We start from the raw sequence: 26,306 nt of genomic DNA on the forward strand, positions 1-26,306 counted from the left end.
GGACTATCAGTGTACATGTATACATTAAAAAATAAATGTATTTTTCATCGTCATATACTGTTTTTGTCGCTCAAATGAATTTTATTATTTTTTCAAGGTTCTTCACATACGTACACCTTAAGAGATACCAAGTAGGTGTAACATGTTCTCAAAAAATTAGGGTTGGCACGCAGAAGAATTTTGAGTCAGAGATTTTGCTGGTTTTGGCACGCACTCACAAAAAGGTTGCCCATCCCTGATCTAGGAGGTGGATAAAAATGCTGAGAAATAGAAGAAAGTTCTCCAGGAACATTCTTTCTCTTTTCATATAACCAGAGCCTCCAACCACACACCAAGAACACCCTGTTGTAAGAAGTAATTGGCCCAGTTAAGGAAGTTGAAGAAAAAGCATCATAAAACCATAACCTCAGATTCATGCCCAGCTCTGCCACTAAGTAGCTGTGTGATCCTGGGAAAGTCACAAAGCCTTTCTGTTCCTCAGATTTTTCACATCTCATCACCAAGAACCCTATTCTACATTTCTACCACCAATGACTCAAGTTCAGGCTGCCATCACCTCCTGCACCATCCTCCTAACCAATCTCCCTGATCTTAACCCTCACCCGCTCCAGTGGCATCAGACAACAATCTTCCCATCATGTCACTCAATTACCTAAAAGCTTTCAGTGGTGCCCCATTAATCCTAGGATTATGCCCTAGCTTCTCAGCATGGCACAGATCATATATGATCCAACTAAACTCCCACCTGTTTTCCTAGCCTTGTCTCCTCCCATCTCTCACTCACTAGTGCTCTATACTCTCACCATACGGAACTACACAACTTTTAATATGTCACATGTAGTAAGTTTTATTTATTTATTGCCTCCATACCTTTGCACATACCTTTGTTCCAATTTTCTTATACTCAGGACCCTCATTTCACTTCACCCCCTCACAAACACACACATTCTCCATCTGGTAAATAATATATCCTTTAAAACTCTACTCAAATATTCACTGCCCAGGCCTAGGTGTCCACCACTGCCTGCTCTATGTCCTCATAGTACTTTGTATATACCTCTAGTATAGAACTGATCATACTATAGTATTATGATTATCTAAGTGCTGGGTATAATACAAGTGCCTGGATTATTATTACTTGTAAATTGAACAAAGGAATGAGTAAATGACAACCTTAACTAAAACAAAATGGGAGATTTCCAAGGCCTTGAGGTGCTGATGAAGGAGATAGGCTTGGGTAGATTGTGTCCCCAGATCATACATTTGATGTTCACCTACCTCCTATACATTAGGATAATCCTGATTTTCAGTCTTTCTGTGACCCAAGCTCCTTACAAAAGATATCACTTTCCTGGTCCAAACAACTTGGAAGGAAAACTAACATTTGAGGAATCTCAAAAGCTAAGGTGCAAATACTATACTGTTTCATACCAACCAATGGTATTTAGAAAGCCACATGAATTATCTAAAGACAAGAACAGTATGATATTAATTTCCACAGCTCCCAGTGAAAAAAGTAATTAATGCAAATTATTTCAAAATGTCTGTGTAGGCAATGTGACAAGAATGAAAAGTGACATGAGAGCTGTTGTAGTCAGTTCTCAGTTATTCGTACCAGATGAAATGAGCCAGGTACAGACAATCCAAAGAGCATTTCTGTAGGCAATGAAATAGTGCCTTTTCATAACAAATATCCTACTTAGGCTTGGCTGAGCAAGAGAATTAAGTGAGGTGCCCCAGGAAAAAGGATCTTTAAATATATCCCTTCAATTATAAATTCCCAAAGGACGGGAAGTACTCTTTTGAGGGACTAGCAGAAGTAGGATACAAAATATTTGTATGGAAAAATAGAAATGGGTAAGGGGGACACAGAAGAAAAGAGAGTGACACTGAATAAACTTTGCTGGTCTTACAATGACCAGCCTTGTTTCTGAAACCATAATGACTGACATACACAAATCAGGAATGAAGATAATCATTAATAAACATCATTGGCCTGGTAATTTTTGGTACAGAGATTTGATGTGAGGTTTTATATTGCTTGAGAAATACAAAAGAATTGCATAAACTATAAAATTTTCAGGTTCCAACAATCAAACTACAGAAGTATTACACAGAAGCATTCAAAGTCTTCTAAAGATTAGTAAGGTCTCTTTCTCTCCTGGGAAGCTCTTGGTGGTGTATGTATTTATCCTGAAAATCCTGGAGAAAGAATAATTGGTTTCCATTTGTCACAGTATGGCATGAAGCAGTACAATATTATTTACTAAAACTAGCTGTTTTCTTCTATATTTTTACTCTTTCCAATAATGGCTCATCAATAAGGTGATAACTTTCATGAGTAGGGACTAAGGCTTATCTAAATGATTATTTTGTCCCACCAATTTTAGCCACCTAGCACAGTGCTGGAGAGTAACAACAAAAAAGACCTCAGACAGGTAAAGCTAGAAAGATCTTTAAAGTTCTTAAATCTGAAATTCCAGGTTCTGAAAAATGGGTTGGCCTCATATTTTGTCAAGTTGGTGAGTCTCCTGATGTGTAATTTTACTTAAAATGTGGGATTGCAATAATTTAAAGGCTAGTCACAGATTATTTTATTAAGCCTTTTCTACTGTTTTAATTATCTACATAATGACAGTAATATACTTTGCACCCTATCTCATGGGAATAAAGAAGAGTGACAGAAGCTAAATTCAAATGCTGAGTATGACTGAGCAAATGCCTAAAGCTAAAAGAACTGCTCTGCAGATAGGTGGTTAAGATACGAGAAGACAGGCTCATCCCATATGCCCACAGAGGCACAGTGATTTCTATAAGACTATCCAAAAGAATTGAAAGAGCTTATATACCTTTCCACATTCCTCATGTACTCACCCACCCAGAGGATCCAGCCAGTTCTATACATTTCTCACATCAATTAGCAAGTCAACAAATAACAACCAACCTGTGTTAAGTGGAAATACATCACAAATGCTAATCAAACCAGTGGCCCCTATAATATATTCCCTGGGCCATACCATGACAAGCAAGAATGACCACAGGCACTAGGTTCTGGGATTCGTGTCTGTTTTCTTACCCTTAAAGTGAGATAATAATTGTACCTAATTCATAAGATTATGTGCAGATGCGAAAGGCAACTAGAACAGTTCTTGGTACCTAGTTAGTGTTAGCCATTCTTATGTTCATACTAGGGTCACAGAAAAGGGGTGATGACTGAGACACATAATAAAGATCTTTAGCTGCCCTATTTGGTCTCCTCTATACCTTGGGGCCACCCTGCTCATCTCTTCAATGTGCTAGTTTTGGGTTCTCCTCTATCAAAATTGGAATCTGTTCCTGGGAAATGAGTTGGGAAACTCATATACATTACATGGATATAGAAATTGTTGTTGATGCACAACCTCATTCAGACATTTTTGCATTTTAGGCAATTGCAGAAAGCCTCAGGCCAAAGAAAGGAAACCTTGCTTTGGAATAGCAATACTGGTGATGAAGGAGGGGGTTCATTTGCTTTACATAATCCTAACTTCATAGGTAGGCCTCCATCAATCCCATATAGTACTAAAGCTAAACCCGTTGCTGAAGGGAAGGGAGTTATTAGAAAAGCTGGACCAATGCAATTTATTGTTTTAGTGGGCACATGTTCTAGAAAAAATAAAACAGAAAATAGCATTCTTTTCTCATAAGCAAATAAAAATGCCTAAGGGCAACTTAAACTGGACAGATGACCTCTTTGGAAAATCCTGAAGCCAGTAGCTCTACAAAAATCTCTCTATATTTTTATTTTTAATAAGCTGACAGAAAGTGGAGCATATGTTTTCTCTAACACATTTTAGGCTCTCTTGGATTTATAGTATGCATATTGAATCCTAGAATCATGAAACAAAGATCAGTTTATGGTCCTACATTTGTTTGGCTTATGTTGACAAATACTGGGAAAGGGGAGGGAATGACCATGTCTCTAGTTGCAAGTTCCCTTCCAGTCTCTCCCTTCACCCAGAGGCCCATTCTGTGATGCCATTGTCATAGGAGTGGATGGACCTAGTCATGTGTGTGCACCGCCCACTACGAGGATTATGAAAAAAAAGAAAAGGACTACAGTTGAAGAGCATGGGGGAATCTCTGGCCATGTTGTGAGTTTGTGGGAAAGATTCTTTTCATGGCCTTAAAATATGAACAGATAAGATATGATTATTACCCTCACTGGCAGTCTTCAAATCTCTACAGTTCACATCCCCCAAACTCCAGCTTCCTCATCACTTTATCTTAAGGCATCGGTTCTCAATCTGTGGGTCGAGACCCTTTGGTGGTCGAATGACCCTTTCACAGGGGTCGCCTAAGACCATCCTGCATATCAGATATTTACATTATGATTTATAACAGTAGCAACATTATAGTTATGAAGTAGCAACGAAAATAATTTTTATGGTTGGGTCACAACATGAGAAACTGTATTTAAAGGGTCAGAAGGTTGAGAACCACTGTTAAGGGATGGTCTCACCAAGCAGATGTTAAAGATTCTATGGAACAGTGGCCATACATTCTGAACATGAAAATAGGACACATCATCTGACAATGTGTTCTCTTTTTTTTTCCTGGTTTTACTAAGGCAGGCCTGAGGATTTCAATGCCAGCTCTACCAACAATCAGTTGTGTGATCTTGGGCAAAAATCGCTCTGAGCATCTGTAAAATGGCAATGGTTAAAATGTCTACCTAATTGGACTCTTACAAAACTAAACGAGATATGGTGGAAGGACTTAGCACGGTATTTGATAAACAAAAATGTACCAAATAAACGGTAGCTGTTATTATTTACAATGATTACAATTTTACAAAATCATGAACATGAAACCTCTTCAGTTACTAACTTCATGAATAACCCTATCAGAAAAGAAGATACATGAAATTTGGACTGCCCCAGAAAATGCTGGATGTCTTATCACTGTATCTATAAGTACTGCTTCCCCCTTCAGTTTAATAAGGCATCTTAGAAGAAGAGATAGAAAGACAAAAATAGGAGGCAAAGGCAACCTTTTCACTGACCCCATAATTCATTACAGCTGCTAATAAGCTACTTAGAGAACTGTGGATCTGATTCCTGCTCCTAGCCCCAATCCTTTTTGCTCTCTGAATGTTTCAACTCAAAATTAGAGAAATACTTCCATAAACTATTTGCTTTCATGATCTTACTTCAAATGTTAGAGAGCTAAAAAAAAAAATTGTAGCTTATCTGAAATCCACTGAAATGGTAGGTTTTCATTTGAACAAATTATAATTAACATCAATATTATAATTAATATTGTTCAAATGAAAACCTCCCATTGCATACTTCCAAGCACTTTTTCTATGTCTTTTATCATCATTTTCACCCAATGAGAAGGGTTGTGCCCGTGTATCATTGCTGATTTACAGATGAAAAAATCTATATTCCCAGCAAGGGGAAGTGACTTGTCCAAGGTCACATAGCTAATATATATCAAAAGCAGGATTAAAACCCAAGTTTCCTAACACTCAGTCCAAAAATCTTTCCATTCCACCAGACTGCCACATGATTTTACCTCAAGATATTATTTTCTTACTGACAATTAAAGACTTCAGCTTTGGGAGGAATTCTGGGAGGCTAATGAGTAATCAGTTTTTCACACTAATATCCTCCCTTGACTGAGCACTCACTAAGTACCAGGCTCTGTACTATACCTTTTAAATGCATCATCTCCTTTAATCTTTGTAACAATTTACAAAGGAGGTACTGTCATGAGCCTCATTTTACAGATGAGGAAGTAGAGGCATGGAAAGGTTAAGTGATTTGTTTAGTGTCACACTCTTAGTAAGTAACGGAGCTAGTAATAGATGTCTGTTTGCTAACTTGAAGTTAAGTGTTCTTTCTACTACACACTGACAGGAACTTTCAACACTCTTATTAACAAGGAAAGGATGTTATTTTTTAAAGATGTTTTAGGGCAACAAGATGTCAGTCCTCTTTCAATTCCTCATACTGATAGTGGGAAGAAGTATAGAAAGCAGGCAATGCATGTCTAATCCCAAAGCCATGAATATACAGCTGTGAAAGGACAGTTAAGGACACAAAATCCAGAAAAGAGAACTCAGATCAGGAGTAAGGGGAACATCTTTCACATGCTCACACCCTGGACTTCAGTCACAACAGATTATCAGCCAAATAGAAGGGTGAAGTAGACATAATCAGTCTGTACTCCTTTTCCTGCTCATGTTCCAACCTCCCTTTATCAAAATTGTCCAGTTCCCTTTTCCTTTGAATTCTGCTGGATGCCTAGAGCCAAGTCAAGGCTTTTATAGCTCGGGAGGACAATGGTTGCACACCTCTATGACATTTGCTTTTATTATTATTATTATCTTTGTTGTTGAAGGTTTTACAGATGTCACCTCCCCCACACTCAAGCCCCCTCCATGCTCCCACCCTCTCCCCAAGCCTTTACCACCCTATTGTCTATGTCCATGTGTTATGCATATCCTATCTAATAAAGAGGGAATATGCTAATTGACCCTCATGCTGTCGCAAAGATGGTGGCACCCACAGCCAATAAGGAGGGAATATGCTAATTGAATGCCCCACCCAGCACCCACAGCCACAAGATAGCCACAAGATGGCTGGCAGGGGAGGGCAGTTGGGGGCAACCAGGCCAACAGGAGAGGGCAGTTGGGTGCCACTGGGCCAATAGGGGAGGGCAGTTGGGGGCAACCTCCAGGGCTGCCCAAGCCTCAGGTAACAAGGGCTGGCCAAGGTTTGTACTGCCGGCAGTGGCAGCAGCAGAGATGTGATGGGAGTGTCACCTTCTTGCATGCTTCCATGCCTCTGGATCTATTTTTCTGTCAGTTTATTTTGTTCATTAGATTCCACATATAAGTGAGATCATATGATATTTGTCTTTTTCTGACTGGCTTATTTCACTTAGCATAATATTTTTTTAATTATCTTTATTGTTTGATTTTAAAAAAAAACTAGATCCAGAGACATAGAAGGATGAACAAACATTTACTTTTTTAAAAAGTGCCTGCCAGGCCTTCACCTTTTAGCATCTGAATTGGGGAATGCAGGACTAGCTCTGCTCCCTGCCTACTCCTGTCTCAATCTGACCTGGGGATAGCCAGTTAAAGAGAGGATAACATGTGGGTTGCTATGACGAACTAACTCACTAATAATTGAAATAACCATCCTTGCTTTCAGAAATCCTTCTGTGAGGATACAAATGAGTGCAAAGCACCCTAAAAACAGGAAAGGTGAAACTCCATGTGCACACTGAGACTGGGAAAGGGAAAAATCAGTTTATTATTTCAAGACCTCTTGAGATGCTGTAAATACACAGTCAACACAAAACAAAGATCCCTTTTCCCCCCTTACATTATTTATGTGCCATCTAAAAATTACATGCCTGTTCTCTTTCCAGCACTGAGAGAGAAACATGCATATTCATGATCTGATAAATATTTAAGTGGGATTTATTTAAATGAGAGAGCCCATTTACAAACATTCCCTGGCTCTGAGATCTTATCCTGGCACACAGAGGGAAGATAATTTCCTCTGGTAGATTCAAAACCTCTGCTGGCCACCTGCCCCCCTAAACTTGGAGCTCTTCCTTGAGAGCTGGTGAATGCCACCCGCAGTATTTCAAGGGAGTCTTCCCTACCTCCTCCCTCCAGTTCTGCCTTCCTGCTCTGAACTCATGCCATAGGTTCAATTGTTGGCAAAATGCTAGATCTGGAAATTTATTTGGGGGTAGGGAGGAGGCAGTCACAGCTTGCTTTGCCTAGATCCTTCCTCTTCACTACACAATCCCCATAGCAGCTACCATCATTGATATCCCTAGCCTTCCTATAGGTTCATCTCTTCCCCTCAGGAAGGATAGTTATGTAATATACCATGTAACCAGGACTGTACTACCCTTCCCAAGAGAATATGCATTTTAATACTGCTAAAGTATTTTGTCAGTATGTATTTTCAAAGCACTTCTTCATATAGTGCTTCATTCATTTCTCACCATCCTGCAAGACTTTTAAGGCAAGAATAATTTTTACAGTCCTAGAGGTAAAGACATAAAAGGGAAGACATATTTTGCTTGCCCAACATGTACATTGCTGGTGAGTTGCAGTTAGAATTTGAACTCAAGTCTGACTCTTAGATATGGAATCTCTTCATTACACAAGGCTGCCTCTCTTCTGGTAGGATGTCTGCAGAGAAAGCAATGATAACCCAAAGGGAAAACTAGTGGTGACCTATCAAGCATTGTGGCTATAGGCGGGGGAAGTATTTTGGATGTCTGTGACTGTACTCAACATCTATTCAATCTTATCATATAGGTAACTTTTTGTGTTTGAGGTTAACTCTGGGTTCTCCATTCTGGTGTTCATTCTTGGGTACCAACCACCCTGGCTCCCAGCCTTCCCTATCTTCCTGTCTCCCAAATTAAATTCACCTGATTTTTGTATTATTTTATGAAAACTTCATGAGATTATCAGTGAATTCACCCATAGAAACTAATTTGGGCTAGGGAATTAATACTGGCTAATGGCTCAATACAACTTCTCCTGGATCATACATATGTTTTGATGGAAGCTTCTAATGTCTTAACTCAAGGACACTGGGTACAGGCATAACTCAGAGATATTGTGGGTTCGCTTCCAGACCATTGCAATAAAGCAAGTTGTAATATTTTTGCTGGTGGAGGGTCTTGCCTTTGATTTGTAAAAAACACAATATCTGTGAAGCACAATAAAGTAGTGCAATAAAACAAGGTATGCTTACATGGCAAGGATTTCAAGCAAGGAGTCGGGCCACTGAGGGCAATATCATTGAGTAAATAACCTTCTCAGGTCTCAAATTTATGCTACCTAAGCAACCATCTATTCTGCCTAATTTAGAGTTGCTAGATAAAATAATGTCCAGTTAATTATGATTTTCAGACTTTTCAGTATAAGTATGTACCAAATATTGCATCAGATATAGCAGGGGTCCTCAAACTTTTTAAACAGGGGGCCAGTTCACTGTCCCTCAGACCGTTGGAAGGCCGAACTGTAGTTTAAAAAAAAACTATGAACAAATGCCTATGCACACTGCACATATCTTATTTTGAAGTAAAAAACCAAAATGGTAACAAATACAATATTTGTATTTGCATGTGGCCCACGGGCCATAGTTTGAGGGCCCCTGCGATATAGTAACAGTAACTATTATTCATTGTATATCTGAAATTCAAATTTACTGGGCTTCCTGATTTTTTATTTGCTACATCTGGCAAACTTACCATAACTGTAAGACCTGGCCCACTGAGAATTACCATTAAAAAATCCCTTTTTAACAGATCCAAAGACTGAGAAACAGCGATCAGGCTATCAATCCGCACCCTTTTAAGCATCTGCTTCCATGTAACACTGTGCTGGAGGGGCAGGAGGTGGTGAGATTGAGAGAAGGCAGCTGTGGGAGAGAGAAACATATACCATCCAACCCATCTTAGTCATTTGTACATGACACAAAAGTAATGTCACTAGGCTTTTTTAGAAAATATAACTAGTCCTATTTGCCTCTCATTATCAACTCCCCCACCCCCACCCCCCACACACAACCATCTGCTATGCTTTTCTGCTCTATTCTATTCTGCTCTTTGATAAACGAGAAAGGAACAAGTTTTGGCAAATGCCAACCCTTGTGTTCTCTGAGAGTGATCAGAAACTCAGAAGGCATATTGCAAGCAAACAGTAAGGCACTGAAGGGGAGTGGCCAGGCTGATGCACAGACAACAGGGCTGCCCAAGTGTAATTATGCACCAGGCACAGACCTCAGGAGTAATAATGGGAAGAGTTCCATGACCAAAAAATATTAGGGAAGTGAAGTGGAGAATGTTTACAAGCCTAATTAGTAATTTGCACAACTCTACAATTTAAAATTTTGCTAGGGTCAGGCAGCTTTGTGGACTGACACTATGGACACTGAACTGAACCCAAGGGAGGAGGGTAGCACCAGGCTCTTGCTAGTTGGCCAAGTCCAGTGGCTAAAGCACACACTAAGATGTTCAAATTTAGAAAATGGCCAAATCAAGATACTAATAGAGGCTAAGGAATGCAAACTCCAGAGATTTAGCATTTGAGTAGTAATAATAATGACAATAATGATAATTACAACAATAGCAAACCTTTAAAGCATACATTTCCCCAAACACATACATTGAGTGTGTTAAAGAAAGCTAGTCTAAATCATCATTTTACAGATAAGAAGATAAAGGCCCAGAGAGGGGAAGTGACTTACCTAAGGTCACACAGCAAGTCCCTGGCTATCTCCTGACTCCCAATCCAATGCTCCATCCACTATCCAAAGATGCCTTTCTGGAGATTCTAAACCAGTTTAGGTTTTTCTCCTTCACATTATGTTTTGGTTTTTTTCTGATCCTTTAGCTTACCTTAGTTTTGTTTTTATTGAGGTAAGTAAACTTAACATGAAATTTATCCTCATAAGAAAATTTAAGTGCACATATAGTATTATTAACTATAGGCAGTGTTATACAGCAGATCTCTAACAGCAGATCTCTAAAAGTTATTTATCTTGTATAATTTTATACCCTTGAACATTAACTCCACGCACCCCCCATACACAGTTACTATTCTACTCTGTTTTCTCTGTTTGATTCTTTCAAATATCTCATATACGTGGGGTCATGCAGTATTTGTCCTTCTGACACTGGCTTATATCACTTAGCAAGATGTCCTCCAAGTTCATCCATGTTGTCACATATGGCAGAATCTTTCCTTTGTTAAGGCTAATTAAAATTTCATTATACATACACACCACATTTTGTTTATCCATTTATCTGTCAATAGATATGTAGGTTGTTTCCGCATCCTGGCTACTGTAAATAATGCTGCAATGAACTTGAGAGTACAGATATCTCTTTGAGATTTTGCTTTCCATTCTTTTGAATATATATCCACAAATGGAATTGCCCAATCTTATTTTGATTTGAGGAAACTCCATATTATTTTTCACAATATCAGCACTATTTTAAATGTCTACCAACAGTGTACAACAGTCTCAATTTCTCCACATCCTCACCAGTGCTCATCTTTTTTTTATAATGGCCCTCCTAAAGGTGAGGTATTATCTCACTGTGGTGGGGATTTGCATTTCCCTGAGGATTAGTGATATTGAGCACCTTTTCATATACTTGCTGGGCATTTGTATATCTTCTTTTATGAAATATCTATTCAAGTCCTTTGGCCATTTAGAACAAACCCATTTGGGTTTTTTGCTATTGAGTTGTAGGAGTTCCATATATACTTTGGATAGCAGATATATGATTTGCAAATATTTTCTCTCATTCTATAAGTTGTCTTTTCACTCTGTTGATTGCTTTGTTGTGTGTTTTTGGGTTTTTGTTTGTTTGTTTTTTGCTGTACAAAAGGTTTTAAGTTTGATGTAGTCCCATGTGTCTATTTTTTGTTTTTGTTGCTTGTGCTTTTGGTGTCAGATCCAGGAAATTATTGCCTAGGATTTACAAATTCAATGCAATCCTTATCAATCCCTCCCACCCCACCCACTTTTCTTTTACAAAAATAGAAAAAAAATCCTAAAGTTTATATGGACCTATTAAAGATTTAGAATAGCCAAAGAAATTTTGAAAAAGAAGAACAAGCTGGTGGCACCACACTTCCTGATTACAAAATATATTACAAAGCTATTGTAATTAAAACCAGTGTAGTACTGGCATGAAAACAAACATATACATGAATGGAACAGGATAAAGAGCCCAGAAGTAATCCTTTGCATATACAGTCAACTGATCTTTGACAAGGATGTCAAGAACACACAATGAGGAAAGGATAGTTTCTTCAATGAACGATATGGGAAAACTGAATATCTGCATGTGCAAAAGAATGAAATTGGACCCTTATCTTACACCATACCTAAAAAATTCACTCAAAATGCATTAAAGACATAAACATAATATACAAAACTGTAAAACTCCTGGAAGAAAATATAGAGGAGCCCTGGCTGGTGTGGCTCAGTTGGTTGGGCATCTTCCCATGCACTGAAAGGTTGCTGGTTTGATTCCCAGTCAGGGTACATGCCCAGGATATAGGCTCAATCCCTAGTATGAAGCGTGTATATGAAAAGTTTCATGACATTGGTCTAGGCCATGGCCTCATTTCTGCACTCTTGCTCTTCTAGTGCATTTTTTAAAACCTAGAACCTGTTGATTCCATGCTTTTAATGTTTATTTGGATAATAGTCACTCTATTTCTTCTTCCATTACCTATCCCTCTTCCTTGGGATCACTTTTCCATCCTCTCCATAAACTCCCATATCTAGGTAATATTTTTTGAATATTACAGTTTTAAAAGACAGAGATGCAAATGGGTCCTGTATAATAGCTAAGGAACACCAGACCCCTCATTCTTTCATTCCCCCATTCAGCCATGAGCAGATGAAAATTCTAAAATTCTACTGAGGTGTGCCTACTGTGTGCCAGGCACTATGCTAAAACAATGCATGAATTTTATTACATTTCATCCTCACAATAAATCTATCATGCAGCCACTATTATTGTGCCCATTTTGCAGGTGAGGATCCTGAGTATCAGATATCTTAACTGATGTTCCCAGAGTTACACGATTAGTAAGTGACACAACTGGTATGAATCCAAGCAGTCTAATTTTAGTGTCCATGTTCTTAATCTTTACATGATCCCCTTTGAAACATCTGACACATTGCTGCTAGAGTACTTTTCCTAAATTATGTCATTATTGTGTCCTTTCCTACTGCCTCTAGATATGTGCTATCCAATATGGAAGCTACAAGACAAAATATAATTTCAAATTAAAATGAAAAGAAATGAAATTTTAAAATGCAGTTCCTCAGCCCCACTAGCCACATTTCAAGTGCTAAAAAGCCACGTGCAAATAATGGCTACCATATTGAACCACACAAAGAGAGAACATTGCCATCATTGCAGACAGTTCTATTGGACAGTAGATACTAAACTTTGAACTCCTCTGCCTAATATTTCAAGTGTTCTGGATTCATATAAATATTTTTAGCAGAAAATTCAAAGTAATAAATGAGGCTGGACAAAGAACCAGGAGCCTCACCAAGGAAGTGAAGTCTCATCCTGTAGGACATGATGGATTTCCTCCCTAAGAATAGACAGAGCCAACGTATGTTGGGACCTGGCTCAAACTCACCTCTTTCAGGAAGTCTGAGTAAATAACCAGAGAGATCTGAAAATCATGTCACCCTGTTGACTGGGTGATCCCCAGAATGACAGAAATGGTTCCAATTCTTACAGAAAAGAGAAAGCTCTCCCATTCAAAATGGAGTCAAGGACCTGTGCTCAAATCACACTTCCACTACTTATAAGCTGTGTAATATTGGGTACTGCCACTAACATCATTGACTTTCTGTTTACCTCTCTGTAAAATAGAGCCAATAATAATACTTACTCTCCAGATTAGTGCGATAATCAGGTAAGATAATAAAGTAAGATAATGGTCTGTGGTGGGACCTGGACTTTAAACTCTTTCATTGTGATTCTAGGGAGTATCCACGGTTGAAAATAATTGAACTGCATGATCTCCAAGGTCCCTTTCTACTTTGAACTTCAAATATTAACCCATTGTAAGAATGGTTAGCAGTCAATTTGGACAAAATACTTACCCAGGTCGTCACAGCAGGCAACAGGCTTCAAAAGGAGTCAGTGTTGCAGCTAAATCATGGGTAGCCCAGATTTCTAAGTAAAGCACCATTTTTTATGAGATTGCAGGGCTAGTGCTGGCTTCTTGGCAGAGTCCCTCTTGGTGAAGTGACCGATGCACCCAGAAATTCCAACCCAGGACCATGCCGCCATGCATTTTTATTATCCTCAAAATAAATCTTCAAATGGTGCCAACAGATTTAGAGTTTAGATGTTGGTTCAAAGGTGTCTTCAATCACACAAAATTCCTTTATTTCAAGGAAATGGAAGAATCAAAACAACAGGCAGATGGAAGTACAGAGATATGCAAGGGGAAGACAGCCAAGAGGAGCTGGCAAAGGTAGAGAGGAATGTGAAGGGAATTCAGAGAGCATCCTATTGCACCCCAGTAGAACAGCACAGCTACAGCTGATTTCCTAGCATTTTATTTGTCCAAAGACCTCTATGTTAGCGATCACTTCTGCACATGAACAACACATGGGGTCCTGAGGTTCTACCTCATGGCTTAGATATCCTTAAAGACCTTGAAGTAGCTCCTGAAATTAGCTAAATAAATAAATCAATAAAATTATACTCAACCTGATGCAACATTATTAATTATATTTTGTCTATATATTCACTTTTTGAAAATCAGAAATGCCTGAAGAGTGAATAAGGAAGTACTCTATTTAACTAGAATATTTTCAGAATCAAGGCACCCCATTCTCAACTGCATAAAACGAAACCTGCATTTGTGGGCATTTGTAACTGCATCTTGAAACCAGAGAAAAAGAACCAAATGGAGATCCACAGTTCTTACTTCACAAACAAATGTCATAGTTCCAAAAAGGATCCCACGGCAAATTAACCATCACTTCCTTGATTATCAGTCACAGCCACACTCCTGAGTCAACCTTGAAGAGACACCATAAAGTTTTGGACACTGAAACCAAAACAGATCATGGAAATGTTTCTTCTTTTCACTATATTCTTCCCTTATTTCTTGTTCAACTGTTGCCCCTAAACTTTACAGAAAACATTTAAATTTTGTTTGTGGTGCTTCAGGATTTGGCTATCAAACCAGTTCAATGGCAGAAAGCCAAATTAAATATACTCACTTTTTTATTGAAAGTAAGGCAGCTGAGGATTAGTACATCCAAATTCTTGGGCAATGGACTGTTCTAATTAACAGAAAGTTGTCTGGAAGGTCGTCTGGATGATCGTTCCACTGTTCGGCCATTCAGATGATTTGCATATTACACTTTTATTATAGATAGGTAGATTCCACATTTTATAAACTAAGGCCTAGAGATGCCAGTGGGTTACCCAAAGTTGAGATTAGTTGATCAAGTGTCTGCAGTCTCAGTGTAATGTTCCTTTCATCACATCACACTGTGATATCTATGTCAATTGTAATTTCACTATATTTAAGTTGACTTCCTCCAAGCAGGTCACACTGGGCTCAGCTAATCTCACCACATTAAGAGAAATATCTGAATGCAAACTCAACTTTTATAGCACTCAGAATAGCTTAGGTAAAAGTCATTGCTAAAGTAATAAGTTGCCATAATAGTATCTGTAAGCACCCCAGTTGAGAGCTATTTATTTTGCATAATATGATCTTGTCAAAATGTTCATTTGCATCTTTATATTGAGGACACTTTACATGTCTATGGCAACACTTTCTGTTAGGATAAATTTTCTTTGTAAAGATTTTGGTGTCTTCAGAGATACTCTGCTGGACTTTGGAGTGACTAAAGAAGGTTAATATTTGAAAAGAAGGGAAAATGTGTGATCTGAGATTGCTTGTATGTCCTTTAAGTAATACAGATAAATCATCTCTACCTATCTTTCCAGTAATCTTATAAAGTTGGTAGAGCAGGGTGTCATGTTCCCATTTTACAGAAGTGGGCCTAAGATTCAGTGGCTGTCATAGCTACACATAATTTCCCCTATGGTGCTTACCAAAGCTCACTTTTCATCAGAATGTGCTGGGAGATTGTTACAAATACACTTTTCCCAGCTCTATCCCAGACATACTATGACAAACTTCTAGGGATGAGACTCACAATGGATATATATATTGTCTTCCTTCATTAACCTCATAAAATTATCAAGATCAACTAATATTTTAATTTTATTACTTAAAATGAAGGAATTAAGATACTGGAGACTGGATGCTGCTTAAAGCAACAATTTTCTGATCATCCTCTGTGATCAGCACCATATCCCTTATAGAGCTACAATGGGAATGGGGACCACAGATGCTGAGGACTCAGACTTTGGCCTTGGAGTGTTTATAAGGCAGTTTGTTGCTAGGTCAATGGATCTCAAACTCCATCATGCATCAGAATAATATGAAGGGATTAAAACACCAATTTCTTGTCTTTCTCTGACTGACTTATTTAATTTAGCATAATACTCTCCAGGTCCCTCCATGCTATTTAGGAAGAAACTAAACAAATAACTTATATGCATATACGCATAGTATGCATAGTCCACGGACAAATATTAGTGGGGGGAAGGCCTGAAAAGGGGGGGGAGTGGGTTGGAGGGGTTCAATGGGAGAAAAGGGGACATTTGTAATACTTTGAACAATAAAGTTTTTAAAAGCTGCAAAATACTACACCAATTTCTGGGCACCAGCCCTGGAGTTTCTGCTTCAATAGGTCTACAGGTGGAGACTAAGAATCTGTATTTCTAACAAGTTTCCAGCTGATGCTGATGCTGCTAACCCAAGGACCACACTTTGAGGATCAATAGCCTAGATATTATTTTAAATCTCATGGATGTCTTATGGTTTAAAAGAAATATTTCAGAATATATGTGTCAAAAAATGAAAACAAAATCACCTGTGGCACTCTATTGCCTCCCTGGTGTCCTCCTCATCTTTCCCTTCACCTGACCACACAGGGTCATATGTCTATGCACCTCAGTCATAGAAAGAAATCTTTCTGACCTCTGAAAAGTAGTCCCATTTTTGTACCACAAATGCACTGGTTGGTACCATTTCAAATGGAAACATGTATCCTTCGTGGCCTGGTTTCTCTACAAATAGAAAAGCCCTCTGCTTTGGAGTCCAGAAGTGGGCAGCAGAGAGAATAGACTCTCCCCACAAGCAGTGCTTCTCAAAGTCTGATCTCCAAATGAATACTGCTTGTGGGGAGTATTTTTTTAATAATGGAAATTACAGGACCCACTTCAGACCTAGTAAATCAGAATTTCCAGAAGTGAGGCCCGGGACTATATGCCCCGTTATTGGTGTTTGTGATGTAGGCTAAATCTGGAAAACCACTAGAAAAAGCATATAACCAATGTTAGGTTTGCACAAGGACCCTAGGGAAAGTTTCATTTCTCTTGACTCCCCCTTTCCTGGATCTACATATCCCTTAAGAAACCTCATGAATTTAAGAGACACTAGGTTCCCCTCTCCTTCGCCTTTCCACATGACCACTCTTCCAACCCATATGAATCCATTTGCCTGAGATATACCTCAGGTTGCTAAAGCACACACCTAAATCCCTGACAAATTCTACCCAGTGAGTAAAAGACTTTTATTTTTTCAAGATGCTTTTATTTTATATTTATACCTTCTTTCTCTTTAAATTTTAATATCTCTGGTTTCTTTATGACATATTCTGGAGATGTTTCAAAGCCATTTGTATTCCATACTGACTTGAGTCCTTTCAATCTTCTGAGAGATGTCATAGTTTATATTAAAATGATGTACTAACATATGAGGGGGGGGAGAAGTGAGGGAGAGAGAGAGAGAGAGAGAGAGAGAGAGAGAGAGAGAGAGAGATTAGGAAAACAACTGAAAGCACCATTTATTAGAAAGATAGTCAGACACAAAGGTTAGAATTATCATTCTACATCACTGAAATACTATCAGCTTATTACTTGGTATGCTCCTCTTCCTGTCTTTCCAGAGTAGAGAAGACTTTGGAAGTTTGAGGAAAAATTGCAATCCTTTCACTTGTATTAGCAGCTATATATCTCCCAGTGTTTTTGCTTTATGGTTCACTGTTGAGTTAGAGCAAGTATATAGTTTGTGTTTCCTGGGCTGGTCACTGTATAACTTGTATTTTTTTTTCATTATGCCCTTCTCAATACAGTTCCACAACAATAGATTAACTAATGAAGGTCACAAAACACCATGGGAGCACAGGTTGCTAGGACACAGAGACATAGAGCCAAACAAGAGAGTCCTCTGTATGGGAGGGAGCACCCACCCTCACCATTTCATCAATGCTCAGCTTTAATTAGCTTGTAAATTCTGTTTCTCTTGCTCTCTTTGATCAAGCAGTGTGTGTGTGTGTGTGTGTGTGTGTAAGAGAATGCATATCTTATAAAAGTGTTTTTGTATTAGACATAATAATCATGTTCTCAATTTATACAGCACAATAACGTTTACAATTCTGCAGTGGATCATATCCACTGTTTTTTTTTAATTTTTAATTGACTTTTTTATTGATTAAGGTATTACATATGTGTCCATCTCCCCCATTGCTTCCCCACCCCACTCCCATAAATGCCCTCACCCCCCTGCTGTCTCTGTCCATTGGTTAGGCTTATATGCATGCATAAAAGTCTTTTGGTTGATCTCTCCCCCATACCCCCACACTCCCCTACATTCCCTCTGGGGTTTGAGCATCTGATTGATGCTTCTCTGTCTCTGAATCTGATGAACAAAAACAGATCCACTGTTATTTTTTGCGTTATTTTTCAGCATCATTCAAATGTTACTGACAAGTAAGTAAAATCTGTGAATGGAATAAAAAGTCATCCTCACAATGGTTCCAAATGGAACCAGACCTTTCGAAGGTGACCACTTCCAATGTGGGGGTCAATGGACACCCAAAATTTCCCCAAATGTATCTCCTGATGTCCAGGCCACAACTATCAAAACCCAGTTATTGGAATGGAAGGAGCTAACATTTGATGTTGACACATTAGAGAACTCTTAGAAATTAAAACGTTAACACACAGCTATATATTCATTTAGCTTCTATCACTTTGCAAGGCCCTGAGGAAATAGGACACAAAATAGGTTACCATAAACTTAGAATTTATTGGTTATAGTAGATGAAGGTCAGAAAAGATGTGAAGCTAGGCACACTGGGTAGCAGGCTGACTTAGGCTAAGTGCCCTAGTGAAGCACACTGAATAACCAGGAACTAACTTTAACATCCTGGAGGCTTGGTAGTAGGGAGATATGTATCTATTAGGATGGCATTTAGCTGCAAGTAACAAAATCCTGACCATCAGTGGTTTAAACAAATGGGAATTTTAGAAAATATATAAACAGAAGCCTCCAAGTAGGTAGTTTTAGGCATTGGTTCCACTGTTCAAGAATTCCATCAAAGCCTGGCTGGTGTGGCTTAGTGGATTGAGCACTTTCCCATGCACTAGGAGGTCACCATTCAATTCCTGGTCAGGGCACATGCTGGGTTGTGGGTTCGATCCCCAGTGGGGGTCATGCAGGAGACAGCTGATCAATATTTCTCTCATCTATGTTTCTCCCTCTCCCTTCCTCTCTCTCTAATAAAATCAATAAAAACATTTTTTTTTCTTTTTTTTTCCCCCCACCCCTGCAATAAAAACATATTTTAAGAAAGAATGCCATCTAAGACCTAAGCTTTCCTTTCTGCTTCACTATCCTTCTTAGCACATTGACTTTTACTTTCATGGTTGTTGCCTCATAGTCACAAGATGAGTGTGACATCAGTGCTCCTAAGAAACAGCAAGATGAGGAAAGTGCATTACCAACCACATCTATCACCTTTTATCAGAAAAACAAATCTTTGCCAGAAACCCCCAAAAGACTTCTATTTAAATCTCTTTGGCTAGAACTATATGTTACATGCCCCACCTACTCAATACCAGTTGCAATGAAGACTGGGAAAGGGAGTATTTAGCTGGGCACATTGTCACCTTAAACAAAACCAGGATTATGGTAGGAAAGAAGAGGTAAATTATTCTTGGGTAGACAAGCAGGTGCCAACCAAAGACCAAAGGAAAGCTTTGACCACTCTCATTCAGTTCAACCAATACACATTGGGCACCTACTATGTGCCAAACCTTGTGCCACATGCTTTGACATCTGACTCTTGCCTCATGCTATCCAGAATTCAAAGAATGAGGCTTCCTTACAGGGGTAAATTACTAAAACTAACGTCTAGCTATATGTCAAGTTTTATTTTGTTCCTAGTCACCAAGACACACTAAGCTTTGAGAATGTATTTCATCCAATCTTTCAGATACATACTTTGGGGGCAGTCTCAAACATCAGCTAAACCTCTCCAGATATGGACCTTCACAAAGAAAGGTCTTTGAATTTTAGCTATCAGGGTCATTTTTTAAAAAAACCATGCATCAGAGTTATTTTATGCATGCAAATCCCTCTCTGTTTTTAAATTGGATTTGTGCCTGGATGTACTACAAATTGCTTTTGAAGATGGACTGCAGAATAGGTTCCAGCTATGGACAGCAGTACAATGACACAGACACCTTAGTTGCCAGCTAACCTTCCCACACAGTCTGCAATCTCATCCTATTTGCTGACTGGCCAGTACAAAGGGCTTCTTATGACCTGAAAACAAGCTTTGAAGACTTCTGCCCCTCAAAAAAGCAAAGGCAAAATGATTAAGAGCTCTAGAATGATGTTCTATTAAGGGTTTGTTCCTGGGGATTCTCTCTCCAAGGAAAGATGGATAAATGGCTCTCTGGAAAGAAAGGATCTTTGCTTTGAAGTGGATCATACCAACCAGATAATCCCTGCAGTTTGCAACCCAAGCTCAGTAACAATTTGCTTTTAGTAAAGGTAGAATGGAAAGGAATTTGGGGAAGTGTGAGAGTGGCCAGTAGGATCATATTGCATAGACTCTTCAAAATCAACCTACCTGCAGGCTTGGCAAAACTATCTACAGGGTGTGATTTGAAAAGGAACTTCTTGCCTACAGATTTTGTTTTCCTTGGCCTATCAGGGTGGAAGTTCCATTAATGTTGTTTCATAAGGGCCTTTTGGTGACAGGTGCATTCCATTCCCAGGGAAGAATAACCAATTATCTGGGATTAGTTTATCTGATTGGCCCATTGTTACCAGGATGAGATCAGAGCCTCAAAGGTATGGTACATACAATAGGTGCTTTTTTGGAGAGATAGGAAAGGTATGATTTATAGCTTAGGGCCCAGGCAAAACTCAGTGAGGTGTCCCAAAAGGAAGCCTAGGATGGGCAAGGAAGAGCAGGTGGCCACTGGACTCCCAGGAACAAAGGATAGTGAGAGAGAAGCAGAAGAATGGCAGAGTCCTGAAATGAGTCAGATAATCATGGCACAGGTCCTTGAAAAGCTTGTTTGAATCAAGAGGTATATCTGGCCTGGGGTATTTAGACCATTTCTTAAGTGAAGTAGAGTGTAGCAAAGTGGCCAGTGCAGTGTCTTATAGACACTTATAGAAGGTATTTAATAAATCCTAACCATGAAAGACTGCATGAAGAAGTTTGAGGAGGATATGGCTGATGAAAGGGCAGAACTTTAGTGAAATAAATGAAAGTGTTTCTACTCTACCATACAGTACATCCCTGTGCTTTTGCTTGCCAAAATGTGTTATGAAATCCATCCACCATAACATCTCTATGAATAAGAAACATTGGAACTGGTACATAGGGAGGCTAATAATAAGTTGTAGAGTAGGAAAGGCCATAGGGGAGAATAAAAGAAGCAATTGAGGACAGAAGCAAGAGGGAGATGAAATGTCAAGAGATAAAGGAAAAATACATAAAGAAGAGACATTGAATATTAAAATAATAATAACAAAAGTAAAAATAATAGCCAAAACTTATATAAGGCTGGTATATGACAAGCCTTGTTGGAATCACTTCACATGCACTAAGTCATTTAATTTTCATAATAATCCTGTGAAGTAGATTTATTATTATTATCCCATTTTTCAGATTAAAAATTGAGGCATAGAGAATTTAAGTCAAAACTTGATATTTATAAAGCAAAGACAAGTGGTGAAGAAAGAGACCGAGGCTTGATGTCACTTGATCTCTAGACGTTAAGTTACTTAAGCCAATAATAATGCTTTTTTTTAAGTCAAAATGTGATATGAAATTCAGTTTAAGTAAGGTTTGCAATCTGACTTAAGGCCTCCTTGTAACCAAAGAGTCCTTGCTAATTAAAAAAAAAAAAAAAAACATCTATTGGCTCCATGGTTGGTGTGGCTCAGTTGGTTCAAGCATCATCCTGTACAACAAAAGGTGGCGTGTTCGATTTCTGTCAGGGCACATACCCAGGTTTCAGGTTCGATCCCTGATTGGGGCATGTGCTGGAGGCAACTGATCAATGTTTCTCTCTCATCTCTCTTTCTCTGTCTCTCTCTCTCTCTCTCTCTCTCTCTCTCTCTCTCTCTCTCTCTCTCTTAAAAAAATACACAATAAAACTAAGTTTTGCCCTGACTGGTTTGGCTCAGTGGATAGTGTCGGCCTGCGGACTGAAAGGTCCCAGGTTCGATTCCAGTCAAGGGCATGTACCTTGGTTGCAGGCACCTCCTCAGCCCAGGCCCTGGTCGGGGCTCGTGTCTTTCACATTTCTCTCTCTTTCTCCCTTAAAAAAATACAACAACCATCTATGGGCTGTTTATTATGGACAAGGCACTGGGTTAAGTGCATTATATACATTATTTAATCCTGGAAACCCAATGGGTTATCTACTGTTATTATGATGCTTATTTTGAAAATGCAGAAATGGAAGCACAGAGAGGTTAAATAACTTAGCCAGAGTCATGCAGTTAATAGTTACCAGAGCTAGGAAATAAATTCCTGCAGTCTGATTCCATACTTTGTGCTTGGTAACAATTCTATTAATATTTGGTGGATAAATAGATAGATAGACGTGAATGTCACCATTCAGCAGTCAATGGCAAAAATGAGGGCAGCTAAAGTTTAAGAGTTCCTTTTTATGAGTAATCTGATAAAGTTATAGCCACCCTTTCATATTTCCAAGAAATTAGTTGCTACACAGATGAGCATCTGTTTTGATGCTTCTTAATCTTGGGAAGCCATTATTTCTGATACCTTGCAACCTTGACTCTCTGGTGAGGAGTCACTTAGCACTAATAGAAGCTAGCTCTAGAATTCCCTGTGCCCAAGGAGACAGCCTTCTAAATAGGAAAAGGAAGAAGTCATAATGAAGGCATACAGGGTTGGGCAAAAGTAGGTTTACAGTTGTTTTATGAAAAACGATGCAGTAATTCATCAATAATAATAATACAAGAATAAACTGTGTTTTTTATACTTACAACTATAAACCTACTTTTGCTCTACCCTGTATATTTCTGCAGCTATGACTGGGAATACTTCCTGGAACAGGAGACCAGTAGCATCACACCCTGGGAATGTGTGCTAAACCAAAGTTCATGAGCCAGCATCAATTGAGCAAAGCCCATTTCTGTTCTTACATGCCTACAACCTCTCCCTATAATGAAATCTGGTGTCAGCCTTAGTTAGGGCTTTTCATCATTGCCTATGAACATTCCTTCCTCTTCAAGAATTGTACAATTAATTGCTGTAGCTTCACTACAGAAGCAACTGTGCATATGCTTTTAGCGTTTTTGTTGTTTTATTTTTAATGGGCATGAAAGCTTGTCTTCTGGGAATAAATATTGGCCAGAGTGATAATCTTCCAAACTGGATTCAAACAGTTAAAAGTCATGAATGACTTTCATTTTTTTTATAATTATTATGAGGCTCCTTCAATAATTCCCAGCTGATTTATATCTTGGTATCTATTTCTGTATAGATACCATAAAATGCTATGTTAAATAATTTCATATTAAAAACAAAACCATAACTTAACCTTCACTTAAGAGGCAAACAATTTTTATCAGCCTTTGGGAATGGGCCGTACTTCCCATTCATTAAATGTCTATAAATGTTTGCTAGTGCTTAGAGGTTTAATGATTAAAAGGATAGGAGAGATGTGAATTTTAAAAAATCAATCACTGCTTGTAGCTCTATTCCAAAATATATCCTGCATGGCACAGTAGATCTTCTCCATGAGACTAGTTAATAACAAGCATTCTGCATATTTTATAATTATGTGCACTGCCAGGAGGGTACAGTCAGATTTATTGTACATTTGAGTCCCCAGAGTCAGAGTTGTGCCTCACAGCACCTATCATAACAAATGGCATGGAAGGGTTCTTTAGATCGCAGGATGCTGAGTTGGATATTTAAATTGCATATCCAGGATGTGTTCAGAGTTATGGTTATCCTGCAAGAAGGGTACCATCCAAGTACATTATAATTTAAGTGTCATGGCCCATAATTGGAGCCAGATGCTCACTGAGTCAAAATTAGTATCTATAAGAAAGGGAACAAATAATTGTCCCAATAAAACACAAGTTGGCTAGAGCAGATTGATCAGAAATATTTTTAGTTCTTATTAGGTTTTGGGAACACTTCAATTTTTAGACATGAGAGAAATCATCTTTGGTTCTGATCACTAAGACCGGCATGATTAACTCTACTTTGGCAGGCTTGGAGAGGAGGAGCATTTTATCCATGGTCCCACAATTAGATCAATATAAGGGACAGATTGCAGGTCTCATGACTTCCAGCCTAAATTCTTACTATTGAACTGTGCTGTCTCTAGCCTATGCTTCTTAATTTATTTTGAGAAAAGTATATAAATAAATGTTTAGGATATTGTTTTTTTACCCTATGCTCATGAATCCACTGGTCTATCTACTCCCCCCACCCCATTACAGCACCTTTCCATCGCCTACCGTACCTCTACACACCATTTGAAAGCCTGTGTCTCCTGCTACTATTCAAGAGGCTGAAACATTCATATCATTAAACTTAGATTTGAGAAAAATTATCACTATGTTCCCTCAGAAATTACTTTGGCACAAACAATTACTACAGTAATAAAGAGTGTGATATAGTGTTAAGTACAATCAGCAAATCTAAATGGCTTTAATTTGCATTACTCATTATTGCACACAAATAAATAATTATATTACTTTTCCTTTCAAATTTCAACTTGGATATGCAAAGTCCACTTAATTCACTGGAGCAGAAAGTGGAAAACTTTACCAAAGTTGACAATTCACATGGCACTGTATAGCCTATACCTTAAACTCATCTTCATATTGTCCACAGTAGTTGTTAGTACAAAGCTTTGTATGCATTAAGGTTTTTAATAAGGGCTTGCTAAATGAATGGCTACTTATGGCAAGTCTCAAATTTCCATATTATTGTATATTCCATGAGAATAAAATTCAGGATTTAAGTTTGTCATTTGATCAACCAAACAAGTCATAAAAACCACTCACTGGTTTTCAGAGAAGTGTTTTGGTCCAAGTAGGAAGGCTTAGTTCTCCCTAGTCAAGGACTATACAGAGAAATAAAAGGACACTTCCAAGGAATATTTGTCACCATAGTTTGGGTGACAATGTACTGTATACAGGAAAGTATATTAAGGTGAATTAAAATGTATAATTCATCCAGTTGGGATATCCACTGAAAGTGGTCTGTCATCCATTTATGAGACTCAAATGCTTTACTTTTTAAAAACATTTTAAGGAAATCGGTATCTGGGAAAGTACTGTGGTTAAAGAGTCCTTCCTTTCCCCTCAGATTTCCTCTGTGTCATGCTTTGCAGTTACCAGTTTCAGGCAGGGACAGTACTGGTCTAGTGCCACTCTTTGCAATAAGGCCATGTTCTGTAGACTTACAATCTCAACTACTCTACCTTGAATCCGTCTTCCATGCTCCAGGAGCATTCTGGATTGTTTCAGGCACTCTTCTGTGGCAAGGATCTTCCACAATGCAAAAGGTTGCAGTTTTAGTGCTAAACGAAATAATCCAATGAAGACATTCCATGTATCTGCCTTAATTTCAGATTCCAAAATAATATTCAGCTATATTATTACAGTAAAATTTCAATCTATCAATCAGAGTCTGATAGGTCAGAATCTTCAATAGCCAGAATTCCTGCCCCAAATTTTTAGGAAATAAAAAAGTGGGTTTTTTAAGAGCAGGTGATATCAAAGATTTAGTAAAAATGACTGTTTTTGGCCTTCTGCAGGATCAGTAAATATTTGGCCAACTGTTTCCACTTTCAACTTCTACAGCTCTAGGCAATGAACACCTTATGTGCAGAATGATGACCCTGAGATATTGCAAGATCTCTGGGCACCAAACATATTCACTTGGTTATATTTATAAAAAAAAAAAAAAGAAAGAAAGAAAAGTAGACCTACATGTGTTACAGAGATATTTCCAACAGTATTTCAATAACAACAAGGACTTTTTGTCAGGTACTCAAGCCCCTAGAAAATTCTACACATGTTCTTAGAAGGGACTATTCCCCTTCCTTTACAATTCCCTGAGCATGCCACATTCCCTCTGGCCCTTAGTTTGTACACCCATAAAGTTAAAAAATTAGATTAGCCCTGGCCAGTGTGGCTCAGTTGATTGAGCATCATCATACAAAAAGGTGTGGCAGGTTCAATTCCAGGTCAAGGCACATACTCAAGTTGTAGGTCTGATCCTCAGTTGGGGTGCATGTTTCTTTTCTCTCTCTCTCTCTCTCTCTCT

The 26,306-nt window shown here is 38.5% G+C and overlaps 1 protein-coding gene across 1 annotated transcript in view; it reads left to right on the plus strand.

Annotated features, from left to right (window-relative positions):
* The window catches only part of LOC102760415 (glutamate receptor 3), a 158,178-nt gene that overhangs the window by 109,288 nt on the left and 22,584 nt on the right, over positions 1–26,306 (plus strand). The gene's annotated exons all lie outside the window — the stretch shown is intronic.

Source organism: Myotis davidii, unplaced genomic scaffold, assembly GCF_000327345.1.
Source record: "Myotis davidii unplaced genomic scaffold, ASM32734v1 scaffold114, whole genome shotgun sequence".
NCBI lineage: Eukaryota > Metazoa > Chordata > Mammalia > Chiroptera > Vespertilionidae > Myotis > Myotis davidii.